This window comes from Cylas formicarius, unplaced genomic scaffold, assembly GCF_029955315.1.
Source record: "Cylas formicarius isolate icCylForm1 unplaced genomic scaffold, icCylForm1.1 PGA_scaffold_14__1_contigs__length_1757220, whole genome shotgun sequence".
NCBI classification, from domain to species: Eukaryota; Metazoa; Arthropoda; class Insecta; order Coleoptera; family Brentidae; genus Cylas; species Cylas formicarius.
The window spans coordinates 505,070-514,576 of record NW_026844236.1 but is presented as its reverse complement, the minus strand read 5'-3'; positions in this window follow the sequence as shown (position 1 = coordinate 514,576).

The following is a 9,507-nucleotide window of genomic DNA, read 5'->3' as shown; positions in this document are numbered from 1 at the left end:
TTTGACTAGAATTTGAAAGATATTGACATGAATATATAACTGTTTGTATCAAAAAATGATAGTTTAAACTGATATATGCAGTTTTGATGCGGTTTTAGATACGATATGAATCGAAGAAGCCGATTTTGACTGGAATCTGTTTAAAATGACAAAGAAAAACCTATCATCAATTCAAGGAAGTGAATTTTTAAGTAGTTATCTGCAAAATCGGCTTCTTTGGGCATTTTAGTAACGAAAACCTTAATAAACTATTAGATTTCGACGTATGGCAACCTTTCTGAGTCAAATAGTTGCCGATTTCGATAAAATCTTAGTCAGAATCTGCTTTTTCGCCTCTTATTGTACCCAAATCTACCTTAGAAATGCAGATATATACTTAAAACACCTTCTTTTGGGACAAATAATTGGTTTTCGCCCTTGATTTACGGAAGATTATAGCCAAAACATGCATTTTCATAACCTAGCGAACTGAAATCTACATTAAAACTGCAGATAGCTACTTAAAAATTCACTTCCTTGAATTGATAATAGGTTTTTCTTTGTCATTTTAAACAGATTCCAGTCAAAATCGGCTTCTTCGATTCATATCGTATCTAAAACCGCATCAAAACTGCAAATATCAGTTTAAACTATCATTTTTTGATACAAACAGTTATATATTCATGTCAATATCTTTCAAATTCTAGTCAAAATCGGCGTCTTTGAGCATTTTAGTAATGAAAACCTTAATAAACTATTAGATTTCGACGTAAGGCAACCTTTCTGAGTCAAATAGTTGCCGATTTCGATAATATCTTAGTCAGAATCTGCTTTTTCGCCTCTTATTGTACCCAAATCTACCTTAGAAATGCAGATATATACTTAAAACACCTTCTTTTGGGACAAATAATTGGTTTTCGCCCTTGATTTACGGAAGATTATAGCCAAAACATGCATTTTCATAACTTAGCGAACTGAAATCTACATTAAAACTGCAGATAACTACTTAACAATTCACTTCCTTGAATTGATAATAGGTTTTTCTTTGTCATTTTAAACAGATTCCAGTCAAAATCGGCTTCTTCGATTCATATCGTATCTAAAACCGCATCAAAACCGCAAATATCAGTTTAAACTATCATTTTTTGATACAAACAGTTACATATTCATGTCAATATCTTTCAAATTCTAGTCAAAATCGGCGTCTTTGGGCATTTTAGTAACGAAAACCCTAATAAACTATTGGATTTCGACGTAAGGCAACCTTTCTGAGTCAAATAGTTGCCGATTTCGATAAAATCTTAGTCAGAATCTGCTTTTTCGCCTCTTATTGTACCCATATCTACCTTAGAAATGCAGATATATACTTAAAACACCTTCTTTTGGGACAAATAATTGGTTTTCGCCCTTAATTTACGGAAGATTATAGCCAAAACATGCATTTTCATAACTTAGCGAACTGAAATCTACATTAAAACTGCAGATAGCTACTTAAAAATTCACTTCCTTGAATTGATAATAGGTTTTTCTTTGTCATTTTAAACAGATTCCAGTCAAAATCGGCTTCTTCGATTCATATCGTATCTAAAACCGCATCAAAACTGCAAATATCAGTTTAAACTATCATTTTTTGATACAAACAGTTATATATTCATGTCAATATCTTTCAAATTCTAGTCAAAATCGGCGTCTTTGGGCATTTTAGTAATGAAAACTTTAATAAACTATTAGATTTCGACGTAAGGCAACCTTTCTGAGTCAAATAGTTGCCGATTTCGATAATATCTTAGTCAGAATCTGCTTTTTCGCCTCTTATTGTACCCAAATCTACCTTAGAAATGCAGATATATACTTAAAACACCTTCTTTATATATTATTATAGCCAAAACATGAATTTTCATAACCTAGCGAACTGAAATCTACATTAAAACTGCAGATAGCTACTTAAAAATTCATTTCCTTGAATTGATAATAGGTTTTTCTTTGTCATTTTAAACAGATTCCAGTCAAAATCGGCTTCTTCGATTCATATCGTATCTAAAACCGCATCAAAACTGCAAATATCAGTTTAAACTATCATTTTTTGATACAAACAGTTATATATTCATGTCAATATCTTTCAAATTCTAGTCAAAATCGGCGTCTTTGGGCATTTTAGTAACGAAAACCTTAATAAACTATTAGATTTCGACGTAAGGCAACCTTTCTGAGTCAAATAGTTGCCGATTTCGATAAAATCTTAGTCAGAATCTGCTTTTTCGCCTCTTATTGTACCCAAATCTACCTTGGAAATGCAGATATATACTTAAAACACCTTCTTTTGGGACAAATAATTGGTTTTCGCCCTTGATTTACGGAAGATTATAGCCAAAACATGCATTTTCATAACTTAGCGAATTGAAATCTACGTTAAAACTGCAGATAACTACTTAAAAATTCACTTCCTTGAATTGATAATAGGTTTTTCTTTGTCATTTTAAACAGATTCCAGTCAAAATCGGCTTCTTCAATTTATATCGTATCTAAAACCGCATCAAAACCGCAAATATCAGTTTAAACTATCATTTTTTGATACAAACAGTTATATATTCATGTCAATATCTTTCAAATTCTAGTCAAAATCGGCGTCTTTGGGCATTTTAGTAACGAAAACCCTAATAAACTATTAGATTTCGACGTAAGGCAACCTTTCTGAGTCAAATAGTTGCCGATTTCGATAATATCTTAGTCAGAATCTGCTTCTTCGCCTCTTATTGTACCCAAATCTACCTTAGAAATGCAGATATATACTTAAAAGACCTTCTTTTGGGACAAATAATTGGTTTTCGCCCTTGATTTACGGAAGATTATAGCCAAAACATGCATTTTCATAACCTAGCGAACTGAAATCTACATTAAAACTGCAGATAGCTACTTAAAAATTCACTTCCTTGAATTGATAATAGGTTTTTCTTTGTCATTTTAAACAGATTCCAGTCAAAATCGGCTTCTTCAATTCATATCGTATCTAAAACCGCATCAAAACCGCAAATATCAGTTTAAACTATCATTTTTTGATACAAACAGTTATATATTCATGTCAATATCTTTCAAATTCTAGTCAAAATCGGCGTCTTTGGGCATTTTAGTAACGAAAACCCTAATAAACTATTAGATTTCGACGTAAGGCAACCTTTCTGAGTCAAATAGTTGCCGATTTCGATAATATCTTAGTCAGAATCTGCTTCTTCGCCTCTTATTGTACCCAAATCTACCTTAGAAATGCAGATATATACTTAAAACACCTTCTTTTGGGACAAATAATTGGTTTTCGCCCTTGATTTACGGAAGATTATAGCCAAAACATGCATTTTCATAACTTAGCTAACTGAAATCTACATTAAAACTGCAGATAACTACTTAAAAATTCACTTCCTTGAATTGATAATAGGTTTTTCTTTGTCATTTTAAACAGATTCCAGTCAAAATCGGCTTCTTCGATTCATATCGTATCTAAAACCGCATCAAAACTGCAAGTATCAGTTTAAACTATCATTCTTTGATACAAACAGTTATATATTCATGTCAATATCTTTCAAATTCTAGTCAAAATCGGCATCTTTGGGCATTTTAGTAACGAAAACCTTAATAAACTATTAGATTTCGACGTAAGGCAACCTTTCTGAGTCAAATAGTTGCCGATTTCGATAAAATCTTAGTCACAATCTGCTTTTTCGCCTCTTATTGTACCCAAATCTACCTTAGAAATGCAGATATATACTTAAAACACCTTCTTTTGTTACAAATAATTGGTTTTCGCCCTTGATTTACGGAAGATTATAGCCAAAACATGCATTTTCATAACTTAGCGAACTGAAATCTTCATTAAAGCTGCAGATAACTGCTTAAAAATTCACTTCCTTGAATTGATAATAGGTTTTTCTTTGTCATTTTAAACAGATTCCAGTCAAAATCGGCTTCTTCAATTCATATCGTATCTAAAACCGCATCAAAACCGCAAATATCAGTTTAAACTATCATTTTTTGATACAAACAGTTATATATTCATGTCAATATCTTTCAAATTCTAGTTAAAATCGGCGTCTTTGGGCATTTTAGTAACGAAAACCCTAATAAACTATTAGATTTCGACGTAAGGCAACCTTTCTGAGTCAAATAGTTGCCGATTTCGATAAAATCTTAGTCAGAATCTGCTTTTTCGCCTCTTATTGTACCCATATCTACCTTAGAAATGCAGATATATACTTAAAACACCTTCTTTTGGGACAAATAATTGGTTTTCGCCCTTAATTTACGGAAGATTATAGCCAAAACATGCATTTTCATAACTTAGCGAACTGAAATCTACATTAAAACTGCAGATAGCTACTTAAAAATTCACTTCCTTGAATTGATAATAGGTTTTTCTTTGTCATTTTAAACAGATTCCAGTCAAAATCGGCTTCTTCGATTCATATCGTATCTAAAACCGCATCAAAACTGCAAATATCAGTTTAAACTATCATTTTTTGATACAAACAGTTATATATTCATGTCAATATCTTTCAAATTCTAGTCAAAATCGGCGTCTTTGGGCATTTTAGTAATGAAAACCTTAATAAACTATTAGATTTCGACGTAAGGCAACCTTTCTGAGTCAAATAGTTGCCGATTTCGATAATATCTTAGTCAGAATCTGCTTTTTCGCCTCTTATTGTATCCAAATCTACCTTAGAAATGCAGATATATACTTAAAACACCTTCTTTTGGGACAAATAATATTTTTTCGCCCTTGATTTACGGAAGATTATAGCCAAAACATGAATTTTCATAACCTAGCGAACTGAAATCTACATTAAAACTGCAGATAGCTACTTAAAAATTCATTTCCTTGAATTGATAATAGGTTTTTCTTTGTCATTTTAAACAGATTCCAGTCAAAATCGGCTTCTTCGATTCATATCGTATCTAAAACCGCATCAAAACTGCAAATATCAGTTTAAACTATCATTTTTTGATACAAACAGTTATATATTCATGTCAATATCTTTCAAATTCTAGTCAAAATCGGCGTCTTTGAGCATTTTAGTAATGAAAACCTTAATAAACTATTAGATTTCGACGTAAGGCAACCTTTCTGAGTCAAATAGTTGCCGATTTCGATAATATCTTAGTCAGAATCTGCTTTTTCGCCTCTTATTGTACCCAAATCTACCTTAGAAATGCAGATATATACTTAAAACACCTTCTTTTGGGACAAATAATTGGTTTTCGCCCTTGATTTACGGAAGATTATAGCCAAAACATGCATTTTCATAACTTAGCGAACAGTTATATATTCATGTCAATATCTTTCAAATTCTAGTCAAAATCGGCGTCTTTGGGCATTTTAGTAACGAAAACCTTAATAAACTATTAGATTTCGACGTAAGGCAACCTTTCTGAGTCAAATTGTTGCCGATTTCGATAAAATCTTAGTCAGAATCTGCTTTTTCGCCTCTTATTGTACCCAAATCTACCTTAGAAATGCAGATATATACTTAAAACACCTTCTTTTGGGACAAATAATTGGTTTTCGCCCTTGATTTACGGAAGATTATAGACAAAACATGCATTTTCATAACTTAGCGAACTGAAATCTACATTAAAACTGCAGATAACTACTTAAAAATTCACTTCCTTGAAGTGATAATAGGTTTTTCTTTGTCATTTTAAACAGATTCCAGTCAAAATCGGCTTCTTCGATTCATATCGTATCTAAAACCGCATCAAAACTGCAAATATCAGTTTAAACTATCATTTTTTGATACAAACAGTTATATATTCATGTCAATATCTTTCAAATTCTAGTCAAAATCGGCGTCTTTGGGCATTTTAGTAACGAAAACCCTAATAAACTATTAGATTTCGACGTAAGGCAACCTTTCTGAGTCAAATAGTTGCCGATTTCGATAAAATCTTAGTCAGAATCTGCTTTTTCGCCTCTTATTGTACCCATATCTACCTTAGAAATGCAGATATATACTTAAAACACCTTCTTTTGGGACAAATAATTGGTTTTCGCCCTTAATTTACGGAAGATTATAGCCAAAACATGCATTTTCATAACTTAGCGAACTGAAATCTACATTAAAACTGCAGATAGCTACTTAAAAATTCACTTCCTTGAATTGATAATAGGTTTTTCTTTGTCATTTTAAACAGATTCCAGTCAAAATCGGCTTCTTCGATTCATATCGTATCTAAAACCGCATCAAAACTGCAAATATCAGTTTAAACTATCATTTTTTGATACAAACAGTTATATATTCATGTCAATATCTTTCAAATTCTAGTCAAAATCGGCGTCTTTGGGCATTTTAGTAATGAAAACTTTAATAAACTATTAGATTTCGACGTAAGGCAACCTTTCTGAGTCAAATAGTTGCCGATTTCGATAATATCTTAGTCAGAATCTGCTTTTTCGCCTCTTATTGTACCCAAATCTACCTTAGAAATGCAGATATATACTTAAAACACCTTCTTTTGGGACAAATAATTGGTTTTCGCCCTTGATTTACGGAAGATTATAGACAAAACATGCATTTTCATAACTTAGCGAACTGAAATCTACATTAAAACTGCAGATAACTACTTAAAAATTCACTTCCTTGAAGTGATAATAGGTTTTTCTTTGTCATTTTAAACAGATTCCAGTCAAAATCGGCTTCTTCGATTCATATCGTATCTAAAACCGCATCAAAACTGCAAATATCAGTTTAAACTATCATTTTTTGATACAAAGAGTTATATATTCATGTCAATATCTTTCAAATTCTAGTCAAAATCGGCGTCTTTGAGCATTTTAGTAATGAAAACCTTAATAAACTATTAGATTTCGACGTAAGGCAACCTTTCTGAGTCAAATAGTTGCCGATTTCGATAATATCTTAGTCAGAATCTGCTTTTTCGCCTCTTATTGTACCCAAATCTACCTTAGAAATGCAGATATATACTTAAAAGAAATTCTTTTGGGACAAATAATTAGTTTTCGCCCTTGATTTACGGAAGATTATAGCCAAAACATGCATTTTCATAACCTAGCGAACTGAAATCTACATTAAAACTGCAGATAGCTACTTAAAAATTCACTTCCTTGAATTGATAATAGGTTTTTCTTTGTCATTTTAAACAGATTCCAGTCAAAATCGGCTTCTTCGATTCATATCGTATCTAAAACCGCATCAAAACTGCAAATATCAGTTTAAACTATCATTTTTTGATACAAAGAGTTATATATTCATGTCAATATCTTTCAAATTCTAGTCAAAATCGGCGTCTTTGAGCATTTTAGTAATGAAAACCTTAATAAACTATTAGATTTCGACGTAAGGCAACCTTTCTGAGTCAAATAGTTGCCGATTTCGATAATATCTTAGTCAGAATCTGCTTTTTCGCCTCTTATTGTACCCAAATCTACCTTAGAAATGCAGATATATACTTAAAACACCTTCTTTTGGGACAAATAATTGGTTTTCGCCCTTGATTTACGGAAGATTATAGCCAAAACATGCATTTTCATAACTTAGCTAACTGAAATCTACATTAAAACTGCAGATAACTACTTAAAAATTCACTTCCTTGAATTGATAATAGGTTTTTCTTTGTCATTTTAAACAGATTCCAGTCAAAATCGGCTTCTTCGATTCATATCGTATCTAAAACCGCATCAAAACTGCAAGTATCAGTTTAAACTATCATTTTTTGATACAAACAGTTATATATTCATGTCAATATCTTTCAAATTCTAGTCAAAATCGGCATCTTTGGGCATTTTAGTAACGAAAACCTTAATAAACTATTAGATTTCGACGTAAGGCAACCTTTCTGAGTCAAATAGTTGCCGATTTCGATAAAATCTTAGTCACAATCTGCTTTTTCGCCTCTTATTGTACCCAAATCTACCTTAGAAATGCAGATATATACTTAAAACACCTTCTTTTGTTACAAATAATTGGTTTTCGCCCTTAATTTACGGAAGATTATAGCCAAAACATGCATTTTCATAACTTAGCGAACTGAAATCTACATTAAAACTGCAGATAACTACTTAAAAATTCACTTCCTTGAATTGATAATAGGTTTTTCTTTGTCATTTTAAACAGATTCCAGTCAAAATCGGCTTCTTCGATTCATATCGTATCTAAAACCGCATCAAAACTGCAAGTATCAGTTTAAACTATCATTTTTTGATACAAACAGTTATATATTCATGTCAATATCTTTCAAATTCTAGTCAAAATCGGCATCTTTGGGCATTTTAGTAACGAAAACCTTAATAAACTATTAGATTTCGACGTAAGGCAACCTTTCTGAGTCAAATAGTTGCCGATTTCGATAAAATCTTAGTCACAATCTGCTTTTTCGCCTCTTATTGTACCCAAATCTACCTTAGAAATGCAGATATATACTTAAAACACCTTCTTTTGTTACAAATAATTGGTTTTCGCCCTTAATTTACGGAAGATTATAGCCAAAACATGCATTTTCATAACTTAGCGAACTGAAATCTACATTAAAACTGCAGATAGCTACTTAAAAATTCACTTCCTTGAATTGATAATAGGTTTTTCTTTGTCATTTTAAACAGATTCCAGTCAAAATCGGCTTCTTCGATTCATATCGTATCTAAAACCGCATCAAAACTGCAAATATCAGTTTAAACTATCATTTTTTGATACAAACAGTTATATATTCATGTCAATATCTTTCAAATTCTAGTCAAAATCGGCGTCTTTGGGCATTTTAGTAATGAAAACTTTAATAAACTATTAGATTTCGACGTAAGGCAACCTTTCTGAGTCAAATAGTTGCCGATTTCGATAATATCTTAGTCAGAATCTGCTTTTTCGCCTCTTATTGTATCCAAATCTACCTTAGAAATGCAGATATATACTTAAAACACCTTCTTTTGGGACAAATAATATTTTTTCGCCCTTGATTTACGGAAGATTATAGCCAAAACATGAATTTTCATAACCTAGCGAACTGAAATCTACATTAAAACTGCAGATAGCTACTTAAAAATTCATTTCCTTGAATTGATAATAGGTTTTTCTTTGTCATTTTAAACAGATTCCAGTCAAAATCGGCTTCTTCGATTCATATCGTATCTAAAACCGCATCAAAACTGCAAATATCAGTTTAAACTATCATTTTTTGATACAAACAGTTATATATTCATGTCAATATCTTTCAAATTCTAGTCAAAATCGGCGTCTTTGAGCATTTTAGTAATGAAAACCTTAATAAACTATTAGATTTCGACGTAAGGCAACCTTTCTGAGCCAAATAGTTGCCGATTTCGATAATATCTTAGTCAGAATCTGCTTTTTCGCCTCTTATTGTACCCAAATCTACCTTAGAAATGCAGATATATACTTAAAACACCTTCTTTTGGGACAAATAATTGGTTTTCGCCCTTGATTTACGGAAGATTATAGCCAAAACATGCATTTTCATAACTTAGCGAACAGTTATATATTCATGTCAATATCTTTCAAATTCTAG